The sequence below is a fragment of the Gouania willdenowi genome, chromosome 18 (genome assembly GCF_900634775.1).
Source record: "Gouania willdenowi chromosome 18, fGouWil2.1, whole genome shotgun sequence".
Classification (NCBI taxonomy): domain Eukaryota; kingdom Metazoa; phylum Chordata; class Actinopteri; order Blenniiformes; family Gobiesocidae; genus Gouania; species Gouania willdenowi.
This window is the reverse complement of record NC_041061.1, coordinates 13,409,915-13,423,271: the sequence shown is the minus strand read 5'-3', so window position 1 is coordinate 13,423,271 and position 13,357 is coordinate 13,409,915. Positions and strand designations below refer to the sequence as shown.

Here is a 13,357-nt window from a genome sequence, read left to right as displayed (position 1 = left end):
GTCCAAGTACTGTTTCTACCAGTGACATGTCTCTGCTCGTGTTTAATCCAGCTTTTTGCAACCTAAATGTTGCTTTTTACTGGAAAATCCAAAAAAGGCTCTGTAGGACGGACATACTCATGTCTCCGAGCTAGGAATCATAAAACCCCTCATTTGTACGGCTTTTATTAGTACTTTGTGGTGATATCATTTCCATTACGATTCCTATCTCTTTGTTGGTACTCTCTGTTCTCAAAGCAGCCATAATAATTACTCTTATAGCACCTGAAACAAACTATCCACCAATAATGCCAGTCTGGGCTCCGTGCGGGTGATGAAACACAATAGCTGTTGTGTAACATGTGCTTGTGTGTTGCAAAGATGCCATATAATGAGGCATGGCTGAACAAAAGTGTCTGCCTTCTACAAGATAGCAGTCATCTGCCAAAAAAAAAAAAAGAGAATTATCTCATGGTGCTGTTTTGATTGTGTTTATTGTGTGGCTCCTTTTACCTTCCCTCGATCGCTTCAGTCACTGTGCAACCAATTGATTATCAGTGCATCACCTCCGTCTGATATTTTCTGTAGTTATACTTTTAATGTTTGAAAAAAAAAAAATAGCATTTTTAATCAGCAATTTTTCCAACAATCTTTTGTAAACCTTGCAACTCTTTTATTGCTGCAGGTGCAGCTTCCTTGTTACGGGTTTATTTTACAGTGCGTTTAAAAAAAAAAAGAAAAAGAAAAGAAAAGTAGGCTTGGCTAAAAAAATGACAACACTTTATATCGTAAACGGAGCAACTAGCCTTTCAAACTAAAACCCCCGAATAAAAGTTATGCATTTCTAAAAAAAACAGATAACCCACTGTTATAATCATATACAGTCATGGACGATGGAAGTATTGGCACCCCTGGAGTTTTCCATAAGCTACACCATTTCTCCCAGACATAGTTGCAATTACATTCTTTTTGTGCATTGAAGAAACACAAAAATGCATTAAAAAGAAGGGATGTGTGTATTTCTTTATTCTTCTGCATTGGGTTACATTACCTGTATGTGATTAAAATGAAAAAAATAAAATAAAAATAAATACAGTGTAATAAATGTAATAATAATATCCCATTTTGAACATAACAGAGTTGATCCCCAGTTGAGAGAGTAATTGTATAAATCTTAAGTCAGAAAATCATTGCACTTTTAAATGTTTTTCCTCTTTTGCAATTTTTTCTCTTATCTCCACATTTCAGACAATCAGTTCAGAGGGATTAAAGTTGTTTGGACAAGGATGACTTTAAAAATAAATAAATAAATAAATAAAAACTCTTGTGACGCACTTCCTTAAAGTGATTCTCATCTCCTCGTCATATTTAAATACCTTTAGAAGTTAATTCACCTTTTATTTGGTTAATCATTATCTAAACTCTCTCCTGCTTGCCTTTCTTCTCTCTTGTCTTTTGTTATATATGCCAGTATAACAGAAAGTTTTGATTCTGTGGCGTTATAATGAATGGCCCAAGAATACCCCAAAACAATTTCTCACTTTCTGACTGACTTTTTTGGAGAAGATTTTCCTATGGCAAAGACATTTGCAATGCTCTTTGGCTAGAATGGAGAATGCATGTATGCCAAAATCTAGCTCTTGAATTTCCATGAGGTGAACACAATAATTTTTTTAGATGTAGGTATTGTATACTACTCTATGAAAATGTGCACAGCCTGCCACAAGATACACATGAATACCCCTCATCTCAAAGGTCTTGATTTTTTTGCATCTGTATATCTTGATTCTGAGATATTTCATTATTGTTCAGAACGATGCTATCTTTGGTGTGAAATTGGCAACAGCATAATGCTACCTGCACATAGAGCCATGTTTGCTGGGTACTCCCATTCTCCTCCCACCCGTGTTTGCATATTTTGGCCAGGTCACGGTGGCGTTTAAGATGCAAATCTTTTGCATTATCTTCACGAGGGCATCTTTATTTGAAAACGACAAAGGCCTTAATCACACAGCTTGTTGAATCGCACCATGTAATGAAATGCTACAGATCATGTTGTGCAAAGCTTGTATCTTAACTGTGCAACAGCTCTAAGGAGACCGTGGATGTGAAATGGATGTCGGCGAGACTATCATCTTGTTTTTTTTTTTTCCCTCCTTCTGTGAGGTGTGGGGAGGAAGATGGGAAATCCTATTTGGAAAAGTGTACTTAAAGCAATTCATGTAGGCACAAATCTCCACATCACAGTATGCTGGGGACTTTGTTGCTCTCTCAATCAGACGGAGGGAGAGATAAGAGCATCGGAATGGGGTGGAGTAAGTGATGGGAATGACAAAAGAATTAGACGAGAGTTTGGGCTAACTAAAAGCTTCTTGTATAATCTGCTGGTCCACGCTTCTCTGTGGGGACTTCAAGATAACAGAAAGACTTTTCTTGGATTTTATTATCTACACTTGTTTCATCATTATCTAAGTAACTCAATTTATGATCATAATTGGCAAAATTAACAATTGCATGTGTAGTGAAAAAAAGAACAATAAACCAACACTTTAAACCAGTGATTCTCAAACTTCTTTGGGTTATTACCCACTTTGAACGAAGGTGAACTTTCAAGCCCCACCTGTGCTTATTGCCCCCCAAATAATCCTGACAAATAACTAATTATTGCTAATGTTAAACTGTTGTTCGATTAATGCTTAGCTAATGCTAGGTTGATGCTATTGTTTGGCTAATGCTAATTTAGTGCTAATGCTAGGTTAGTTCTAATGCTAAATTAATCCTATTGCTAGGTTGTTAATCCTAGGCTAATGCTAGGTTAGTGCTCATGTTAGCATAATGCTATTGCTCGGCGAATGTTAATGCTAGGTTAATTCTAATGCTAGGCTAATGTTATTGCTAGATTCATGCTATTGTTCGGTTAATGTTATTGTTAGGTTAATGCTAACTTAATGTTATAGTGAGGCTAATGCTAGATTAGTGTCAATGCTAGGTTAATGATTTTGTTCATGCTAGGTTAATGCTATTGTTATGCTACTGTTAATGCTAGGTTAGTGCTAATGCTTGGTTATTATTAATGTTAAGTTAGTGCTAATGTTATGCTAATGCTAATGCAAGCTAAAAATAAAGCTAGTTTATGGTAATGCTAATTTATGCAAATGCTAGCTAATGCTAAGCTAATGCAGTGCGACACAAGCCAGCACCTGCATCCTCATTTGCATTTTCTTCAGGAAATGCAAATATTCTAGTTATTTTTGCATTTTAGTTCCATGTTACATTTTTTCCCCGTTCATATTTTTAAGTCTAATAATTTAATGAACTTTCTACTCCATTTTTAGACTTCCCATTATTTCTTTACTCATGTGAAGGCTTTTTGTTCAGTGTTAATGATATTTTTTTGTTATTCAAGAAAGTTTTTTTGGAAGATTGGCATAAAACTGAAAATGTCCTCCTGTTTGTCGCGCCCCACCTGTCATACTTCCATTCCCCACCAGGGGGGCGAGCCACACACTTTGAGAAGCACTGCTCTAAATACTCTATAAAGACCTTTGAGGAGGTGTGTGATCTTTAATCATTCATGTTGTTTTAGTTGTAAAGCTGGACATTGATTTTAATCAAGAGTTTGGCTCAGTTTCAACCTAAACGTGGCTGACTGACCTGAGCACTGCCTCGTGGAAGCTTTCACTCTCATTTCCCTTAACTAATAAACCACATGAATGTAGGGTGGGTCATAATACATGTTAGCCCCTAAAATGGAAGGACTCATTTGGTTATAGCAGGGGTTCTCAACCTTGGGGTCGGGACACCATTTCGGGACCTGAGACCCTAGGAGGGGGTCGCCAGATGCCTTTAAGATTTTTTTTTTTTTTTTTTAACAATTTGAGCTCTTATTTGCTAATTATTACCCTTTTTCTGCAACTATACCAAACATGCCATAACCTATTTTCATCACTTTTTCTTGCCATATTTTTGCTCCTTTATTGCATTTTTGCTACATTACTCACATTTCCGGCACTTACAAACTTTTTCCACCACGTTTCCCACCTAATGTCACATATGTTGACCAATTATTGTCACTTTTAACCTCTTTTCACGATATTTCATGCTTATTTTTGCCAATCTAACCACATTCACGATTTGTTATGCCCATTTTTTGCCAGTTTAAACTAATTACTTTTTACCACTTTTTCTGTCCGTTTTTGTCTACTCTAATTTGCAACTTTTAACCAATTTTCATGGTTTTAAAAATCCAATTTCACCACCTTTTCTACATAATTTTTGGTCACTTTTAGCCCATTTTATTTCTATGGTGCAAATTACACTAAACTTGATAACAGTGGACATTATTCAGATAAATAAATACATGTGGTTATGACAGATTCATTGAACAACTGACTATCATTTTTCTGACTATAGATGGCCCTGTCTCCACATGACTGTTCTTCAGTGTCCATGCCTGTGTTCAACCACCTTCAGGGGTGAAAAGGTTATGAACCACTGGGTTATAGAGCGAAGCAAATCACAGTGACTGAGAGGGCGAGTTATTGAATATTAATAAGCCAACAAACAAGAGACATTGGAGTGACGATTGAGTATTAATAGGAGAGTTTTGTTTCAGTGAGAAAACTTTAGGAACTCACTGCTCCATCACTAAACCCAATGGGAATGAGCTGTGAGAATCCTAATCTGCATGGAGCACTGCAGAGCGCACAGTGCTGTAGGTAAGAAGGTGGGAATAGAAGCTTTTCCAGCTTGGGCTGAGAGACTGAGCCCTGAGGCGCTGCGTGGAGATGAATGCTTTAGACCATTAACCCCACTGCAGCATCTCAACAAACCCCACAGGCACACAAATGTTCTGTGTTGAGATCAGCGCTGTGTGCTGCACACTTAGGACCCCTGAAGTGAGACCAACGCTTCGGCCTGAGGCCAGGTGTTACTAATAGAAGCTCATTTTGTTAAGATCCCCTCCTACACACAGTTACATCCTCTGAAAGCTCAGCATTCACAAATCCCAATAAACCAACGGGAACATGTGAGGCTTTGCCCAAAACTGATGGATTGTGTCATATCCAGGCTACTTTAATTAATTATACAGATACGCATAAACTGTTATTGGATTTATGTAGCGATAAAATATATGGATAAAATAACATTTCAAATTCATTTATTTTTTTAGAGGTTTCGCAATATCTGGTTATCCAATAAAATTATACACCCTCATCTCTCAATTATTGTCTAATATAATTTTGTACCTCAGGGTGTCATTGGTGAGTTTTGCTTATTGATTAAAAAGTAAATCAAATAAAAATGATATTACATAACTGGTTATTTCAGCTTTTTTTGTCATGATACGCCTTAAAAGATGTCACATAATAATGATCTAATATAAGTTGTTCAACCTTGGGATCGTGACCCCATTTGGGTCGCTTGGAATAAAAATGGGGTGAACTGAAATGTCTTGTAATAAGTAAAAAATACACTTTACTGATTAAAATTTCATGCTTAATTTATTTTAAATATTATTCTTTTTCATATTAACAATCACACAATAAATATCTGTATTATATACTGAGAACTTTCTCAAATATAAATCTAATTCAAATAAAATGTGGTATAAAGATATCTGACTTTGTCACTTGTCACTTTGTGCACTAATTCTGGCTACTCTGTGTTTGTAACACACTATAAAAAAAACATGTTCAAAAACTAATTCTAGAAGAAAAAAAATGATCTGTGGTCGACAGAAATTAAATATTTGATATCAAAAAAGGGTCACGACACAAAAAAGATTGGGAACCACTGATCTAATAAATTAAATTAAACACACGGTTAGGGTTTGCTTAGTTCCAATAATTTCCCCTTCTGTCAGTTAATTATTAGTTATCTAGTATTACAGTAAATAATTTTTTCTCTATCGGAATTTTTGCTACATTCTTGTCTTTTTTTTTCTTTATTTTTGGTAGCTTTGCATACATTATGTTTATATTCTTTATGAATACATGTACAAGTAAAGCATATTCTCCTTAAATTAAATTCCAAACAATAATTGAAGTTGTAACTTATGGTCTTTTCTGAGTTTTTGGAGTGTGCATGTTCTCCCTGTGTATACGTGAGTTTCCTTCCACCATTCAAAAACATGTATGTTATGTTAATTGGTGTCGTAAGCGTGAACTACAATTGTAATACTGGCCTAATACATTTTTCTAGCACCAAGTTACTTTTCTTGCATCCGTAATATGAAGCCTTCACCGTTTTTTTTTATTATTTTTTTAGTCGTGCTTGTCTATGTTTGATTGCTTGTGTATCTTTTCTTCAGTGAGACTACTTTGCAGCCATGGATGCTCACTTTAATTTAGACTTAACATGCTGACAAATACCCCGAGCAGCAGCTACCGCATCAATAACTTAATTGCACTGTCAACGTGGAAATGTCAAAAAGTGTCTACATTATTTATTTTTGCGTTTTAATTCTTAAGAGTAGCTTTTTCCTGATTATGGGTACAACTTCCTGTGTGATGAATAGAAAATAGGAGTTCAGGGCTTGCACACAATACATCAAGTTCCACTTTCAAAATAAGAGCTCTGGTTAAAGGCTATATATTTTGAATCAAGATAATCTATATGAACTATTTATGGATTTTTTTTTTCCTGGACAATAAATAACAATGGTATATACTGTAGGTCAATTCTTGGAAAAAACATAGAGAAAGGACTGCTTTAAAATAGTCAGTGGAATGCTGATTGACACCTTTTTATTGACTCTTTCTTTTACTGCATTTCTTGACATTTCTATTTTGGAATATGAGTAAATTTAAAGTATTTATGGTCAATCTTTTGATGTAATTAAGCTGTTGTGTATGTAGTAGTTTGGATACTTCATGCTAGCTACCATATTATTGTAAGAAATCTAAAGTAAACAGGATTTCACCAAGTTCCCAGCTCAGGCAAAAGTCAGTGTGCTTTTGCACAAAGTGATTCACAACTCAATTCAAATGGCAAAAAAATAAAAATAAAAAAATAAATAAATTCATGGATGGATAGTTCGCTCTGCTGTATAAGCCGCTTACTCAATTTTAAATGAATAAGATGCAACCTGTACCCCAAAAATAAGAAGGTACATCTAAGGCTGTACTTCAGGTAATATAAATACAAAGGAAAACCATTCACTTAAAGAGTAACCCTGGTAGATACATTTTCTTTACCTCATAAGCTCATCCCAGCGTCAGACGTGTTACAATGTTACATTTTTGTGTTTGTGGACACAAATTTTAGTCAACAAAAATCATTATATTTCAGAAAGACAGACAAAAGTGCCAAAACAGAGAAATCAATACCCTGTCACATAATGACACAACCTATTGTTGTTTTATAAAAATGTTATTTATGCATTGAGGCATTTGATTGTCACAGCAGTAGAAATCCTGTTTCTTATAGTGCTTTTGTGATGTCAATATTCCTTTTTATGAGATTGGATACAGAATTGTCCAATTGCTCCACAATGTTCAAGTCGGTTATGTGTCGGATGGACTGCGAAAGCTGGTTTGTAGCCTTTTAATTACCTTCAGTTAGGCTTGTACATCTCCATGTTGTATGTGATTATCTGCCTTTCTGGAAAGTGGGAGGGGCAGTGTGATGAGAATGGCTTGGGATTTGTGCGATCCAGTGGTCTTAGCACAGGGCGAAATGACTGCAATCTACAGATGAGGTTAATGGCCTTAAATAATACACTCGGGGGGGGGGGGGGGGGGGGGGGGGGGGGGGGGGGGGGTAGTCGTAGAAGAAAGAAAATCTGCATTTGTCAACTTAATAGTGGGGCTGATACAACAACCTTTGAACATAATTGCACAGCGCACTGTTGACAAGGAGTTGGTACAGACATTTACAGCCAAGGAAAATCATATTGACTAAGGAATCTTTTTTTTTTTTTTTTTTTGTTCAGCCTGCTATAGCAGAAAGCAGCGTGCAGGGCACTGATAACATTGTTTTTTTATTTCCGATTCTCAGTCTTGTCGGGGTCCTCATCCAAACAAATAGATGGCAATTAAGTGTGAGTGCTCTCAACCGTAGATGTTGTACCGCATTTATTTAAAGTGCTAACATGATGCATATTCTCCTGACTGCTGTTAGATTTAAAGGATATACTGTACGAAGAAACCTTTTGAATTGAACGAATGGAGCCAGCAATGAGATTTCCACTTGAGCAGTGTCCGGCAGGATGATGAACGAGGTGGTAGACTCTGGGCATTACAGTGATTTAAAGTTGGATCAAACCCTCTCAGCGCTTTATTTTTTGGTGACTACACAAACACGTTTGAACGTTTTTCTTTTTTTTTAATGTCTGATTCAATGCCATTTGTTTTTTGGGGAGGGGTTAATCTAACGCTGTGTGTGCAGGTTCCTGGTTTGTATGTTGGCTCTGTGTGTGGGTATGTGCTTAACCACGGATGGAATAAACTCAATTTAAATTAATTTGCATGAAGGCAAATTATGCATAAGGATTTAATTTGAGCTGTTGTAAAAATGATAATTTCGGTGCAGCCCGCAAGCTCATATTCAAATACGGCACTATTTTACAATAAATCATATTAGGCCAGGCATGCATAAAACACACAATTTACAACCTGATGACATCAAGGGATTAGAGAGTCATTAGCGAGTGGACATGCGTGAATCGAGTTTTAAATACACGGAGGACGTGTTCGGTAAGTGTGTTACATTGTCTAATTTTTTAAAGCATAAAGAGGTGGTTCCCAACCTTTTTGGGTCGTGACCCCAAGAATTTTCTGGCAACCCTAAAGACATTTTTTTTTCGAGAATTAGTTTATCATGTTTTTTAACTGCAAATTATTATTATTATTATTATTATTATTATTATTATTATTATTATTATTATTATTATTATTACCTAGATTTATATTTGACCTGGTGAAAGTATGGAATACAGTTGTTTAAGATTGTGTTTTAATTTGAAAAAAACAATAATTACATTTTTTTTTTATTTCTATTCTATTTTCCAGGCGACTCCACATGGGGTCCCAACCCCAAGGTTGAAAACACTGGCATAAAAAGATGAGTGTACATATCTTTGGTCCATTCCTAATTTATTGATGGATTATATCCAAGGTGTTACTGAAACTATGGTTGTATTTGAAATGGCACATACTATGCACTACAAACTCAGTGAGTATATACTGTCTACTATATTACTATAAGTATGGTTAGGATGCTGACCGTTTCCAGTTATGTATATTTCCAAGTTTCCCAAGATGCATTTCAAACCTACAACAACAAAAACCTGAAGTATCTCCGTTGATTCACCACCTTTGAAAGCATTTCAAGTGAGAAAGTGACCAAGTAGAATGTCAACATGTGGTCGTTTGATGCATAAAACTCGAGGAAACACATTTCATTTTGACATTTCTGAGATTTTTGGAGACCCGAAACTTCAAAACAAGAGCCCTATTTACAAAAACGACAAAGTAATGATAGATAAAAATATATGTTTTTATTTTGAAATGGGGATGTTTGATTTTTAGCTTGAAGTCGGTCCCAGGATGATTTTTACGTTTCGCCCGCAATGCATCATGAGGCGATTGAGTGTGACTCGTGTGCCCACCGTGTAGTATGCATCCGAGTATTTCTCGCGTACTCAATCTTTTCATACTATCTAATGTGAACGCACTACATACTCATTATAACCTCAGACTTAATGACTGGTATGTTAGTATACCATTTCGAACACAGCCTATGCCAAACGAAGCAACCTTCAGAGCAGAATCAGAATGTGAAAAAAATCAAATACTGTATAACAATACAGAAGCTGTGCTTTTTTGTAAGGCTTTACATTTTCTGAGTATATTTCGAACATTACTTGTCAAAGTTCAGTAATGAAAAGCCAACTAAAGTGATTATCACCCTTCAAGTCGTGTGCTCTAAAAATCAACCCATTAACTCAAAACCAAAATAATGACTGTGACTATAGCGCGTCTAAAACATTCAATAAGTAATTTTACATGTTAACAAGCTTTGTAGGCTAACTTGAGTGTACCATATAACATTTCCATAAGATGCTGATGCAATGACAGGTTAATAAATGTGCGCTATCTATTATCTCACTCTAGTCGCCTTAAAGAAAGCCTCGTCGATGCACAACCAGCCTGTTTCCATCCCATGTGGCTTATCTCTGATTGCTCAGCTTATAACGTTTAAACATGAGATGTGAGTGAATGTGGCGAGGAGTGCTTGGCATTGTGTGCACACACCCCTGCCTGTGAAAATGCATTAGTTTGAAGAGATCTGGGTGTTAACATCTTAATGTTTAGAAAGGCTGAAGGAGCCTGTCAATACTGAATCGACATGGGAGAAACTAACTGGTGTGATGTGGTCCACAATGGCTTCCACCAGCACTGGGAAGAATCAATTAAAACACCATTAGACTCTGGCTTTGACATCATTCACTCCTGCATGGGTGAGCCTGCTGCAAGGTGTGTGTTTGTGAATAGAGGAGTCTCTGTGCTCTTTATGTGCCTATCAGACAAAAGGCTTCTTTTTAACCCTCCTATTGTCCTTGGGGTCAATTTGACCCCATTTAATGTTTATCATTAAAAAAAATAATAGTTGACTTTTCTTTTTTTCGCTTCATATTTCATGACTTTTCTGTGCATAAATCTATCATGATGATATTTTGTCAATGCGTTAAACACATATTACAAACACTGGTGTTTCTCTGGGGTCAATTTGACCCCAAGCTGTTTTAGCGGTGTAAATCTTTTCTGTCTATGTGTGACCCATGTGTTTAAGTTACTACATGACATGCAGGGGGACCATATTCCCAGGAGAACTTTCCCACACCATGGGCATAAATGTATGTGTAACCTACTACCAGGGTTGTGGTCATTTACATTAAAAAAATTGTTATAAAAGTGCATATCAGCAGTACTATCTTATGAAAATGGGCAATTGGGATTATTTACCCCTGAAAGTCAATTACAAAATACAATTACGTTCTCAATGATTAAAGTTCAAATTCAGCTAATCACAGTTACTGAGACATTAATAAATAACCTTCTTGTGTTAGCTTTCTGTTAGCATATCTTATGATAACGGATCATTTTGACCCATGTCTTAAATCAGCTGTAAAATACACTAAAAAATATCTATCATGACATTTCTTTTTCATAGTTTAGTCTTCCTAATCAATGAAAATATTGGTATTCACATTTTGGTGTGGATGCTTTTTTCTGTCAGTATATGCCTAGATTTAAATGTTTTTAAATGGTGAAATTATCCTGAAGAGAAGTGACATAGTGGGAAAAGTTGATCTGAAACATATCTTAATAATTGTGAATTACGTATGTGTAAGACATAAGACTGTAACATGGTTCCACAGAATTGCGTTTAATTAGCTTAGCTTTTGTATCAACAATTTTCTGGAGGCAAATACACCTGGGGTCAGACTGACCCCAAGGGTAAAATGTGTGTAATATTTGAGGATAATAGGAGGGTTCATGTTTTGTCCCACTTATAGTAACACTGACATCTGATATAAATCAATATAAATGGCTTGTAGTGCGTTTTCAATAACCTGTTTCATTAGAGTAGTCTGAAACAGTTGTCTTCATGCACATTGTGTATAATAAATCTGCTTTGTCACAACAATCCACAGCATTAATGACCATCCAAGTTATTTACTAGCAAATCCTAGAATTGCATCCCTCTCACCAAGCCTCAGGAGAGCATTTAATTTCTCCCAGCTCCGCTCATCTCCGACGCTTCCCTTTTTTTTTTTTGCATTACGCCACAGCAAAATACAGAGAAATTGTTTGTTTTCCTCTCTCGCTCTGTCCCTTTTCCTCACTGGGGACAATTATGCCCTCTTTTTAAGCTATTGCCAAGCCCAATTTGCCACACAAATTGAACGGGTCGAATTTTGAAGTGCGAGCGAGATGAGGCGGAGGCGAAAAACGTGAGAGAACAGCAAAGACTGCAGAGGAGTGAAAGCAGACGCAAAGCAGATAAACTGTGTATAGGGAATAAAACCGCTGTCCCCTCAGGGGTAAATTTGGAAATCATCTGTAGCTGTGTTTCCATTACAGATTTTAGCAAAATAAAAGCGATAGTTCTAAATGTCAACATTTGCACTTTGAATGCGTTTCCATTGATGGTTGTTTTGGGCGGAGCCTCGTGACTACCGTGAAATCTGATCCCGCGAGACTTCTCTGCAGGGAAATGGACGCTCATATAACACTTTGTATTCTTTCGTCGTTCACTGTCTAATGTAGCAGTAATCATTTTTTTTAAATACTAAGAAATGTGTCGTTCTCCTCTTCTGTCTACACGTAGTGCTCCATGTTTTCTTGGACAGAAGTGGTCATGTGACCAGGTACGTCACAAAAAACTGTTTCCATGGGGCTTTTTTGATACATTTCAATATCAAAACGTAGGTGTTTCCATTACCAGTTTTTATTGCACTATTTAGATTTTGCGCATTTCCAAGAGTCATGGAAACCAGAGTTGGGGTTAATTATATTTTTTCCGTTACAATTACATTTTCAATTATCCATGTTCAATTAGAATTCAATTATGATAACAGTGACCAGCATTTTTTTCCCATTATTGTTTTATCCCCAGAAAGTCAATTATAATTGTTCTCAACTGCTTTAGTTCAATTACAATTAATCACAATTACTAAGCCTGAAATAAATAACCTTTAAGTTGAACTTCCTCTTGTATTAGCTTCCTGTTAGCATCTCTTATGAAAACGGGTCCTAAATAATCTGTAAAATACACTTAAAAACAAATGTTTTTCATCTATTTTCTTTCCCATCTATTAGTTACCTTGTTAGACTTCCTAATCAATGAAAATATAGGTTTTAATATTTTTGGTGTGAGCGTCTGAGCCTTTGTTGTGTCAGGATACGCCTCGATTTATTTATTTTTTAATGGTAAAATGTGGCAAAGTTTGATATGAAACATGTTTTATTAAATGTGAAATACGTACAGTATGTGTAGAACTGTACATAGAATTTATTTATCATTTATTTGCAATTACAATTATAATTGACCTCAACCCTGATGGAAACCCAGCTTGTGATCTACCAAGCAACAACACGTACATTATGAAAATGAAGAAAGCCTATTATGTTGCACCTAAAAAGGATCATCTAGGTACATGAAAGGTTTTTATAAGTCCAGAGTGGCCTTTTCTAGTGAGCAGGGACTGCAGTGTCCTCTGTGTGGGGCGACAAGTGCAACTGGCTCTGACGATCTCGCCATCTGTTGAGCTTGCAGCCTCAGCCATTTTCTGCTCTCGCATGCCTCATATTCTCTTCCACATGCACAATAGGAGAAAAGCTCGCACTCTAATGGATCCAGGGAGCAA

General features: G+C 36.2%; 1 protein-coding gene across 50 annotated transcripts in view; it reads right to left on the bottom strand.

The window, feature by feature from the left end:
- The window catches only part of LOC114480326 (receptor-type tyrosine-protein phosphatase delta), a 486,676-nt gene that overhangs the window by 106,636 nt on the left and 366,683 nt on the right, over window positions 1-13,357 (bottom strand). The gene's annotated exons all lie outside the window — the stretch shown is intronic.